This window comes from Penaeus monodon, chromosome 20 (genome assembly GCF_015228065.2).
Source record: "Penaeus monodon isolate SGIC_2016 chromosome 20, NSTDA_Pmon_1, whole genome shotgun sequence".
Lineage (NCBI taxonomy): Eukaryota > Metazoa > Arthropoda > Malacostraca > Decapoda > Penaeidae > Penaeus > Penaeus monodon.
This window is the reverse complement of record NC_051405.1, coordinates 11,988,132-11,988,979: the sequence shown is the minus strand read 5'-3', so window position 1 is coordinate 11,988,979 and position 848 is coordinate 11,988,132. Positions and strand designations below refer to the sequence as shown.

General features: G+C 28.1%; 1 protein-coding gene across 1 annotated transcript in view; it reads right to left on the bottom strand.

Moving 5' to 3' along the window:
- Nucleotides 1-848, bottom strand: part of LOC119585629 — a gene marked incomplete in the record, with an annotated part of 5,565 nt that overhangs the window by 2,833 nt on the left and 1,884 nt on the right.

Sequence of the window (848 nt, the reverse complement as noted above, 5' to 3'; positions counted from 1 at the left end):
ACCTCATTCCTTAAATATAATCTTTTTGGGGGGTAGGTATATTCTTATCATTACCATTACTATATGAACATTATTCTAATATGGGTGACAACTCTAATAAAAATAGTACTGACGAAAGTATTAAAAATATAAATAATGACATTTCCCCTCAAAAATTCAAGATATTGGGGGGAAAATGAGGTCAGACAGGCCAAGTACTTAATCTGAAGATGGTTTCAAGGAGAAAAAAAATTCAATAATCACAAGGCTTAAAAAAATTATTTTGCTATGTTTCATATTAATGAGTGAATCACATATTTTTTTATACAGGGAAGGCTATGAAATTTCTTAAGTAGTTGGAAATAAAAGAAATAAAATTATTCCCTCACATATACTGGATAATGTAGATCTGTATGTAATAGTAAAATAAAAACAATAGCACACAAAAAGTAAGCTGAGAATTAAACCAGCTCATAATTTAAATTATACATAAATACTATGCAAATATGATGCGCAATCTTATCTTAATAACTTATTTTAAGTCAAAAGGCAAGAAAAAGTAATTCTATACCTATCAGGCTGATTTCATTTGTAGACAAACTTATGTATAGACAGTGAGCTGGGGATGAGGAGGAATAATGGGTGGATAATAACATTTTCAATTAAAATTTATGTTTTAACGAAGAAAAACAAGTGTCAATATTAATGTCTGCACATGATGCTCTATTTCATCTCAGATAATCCCACCTTACAACTCTATATGAAAACAATGCAAAACAGAATAATAAAGTTTCTATTTTTACTTTTGAATTTATATTTCTTATTTGGTTTCTTCTTAACATACTTTTCAATCCAATGTCACAAGATAC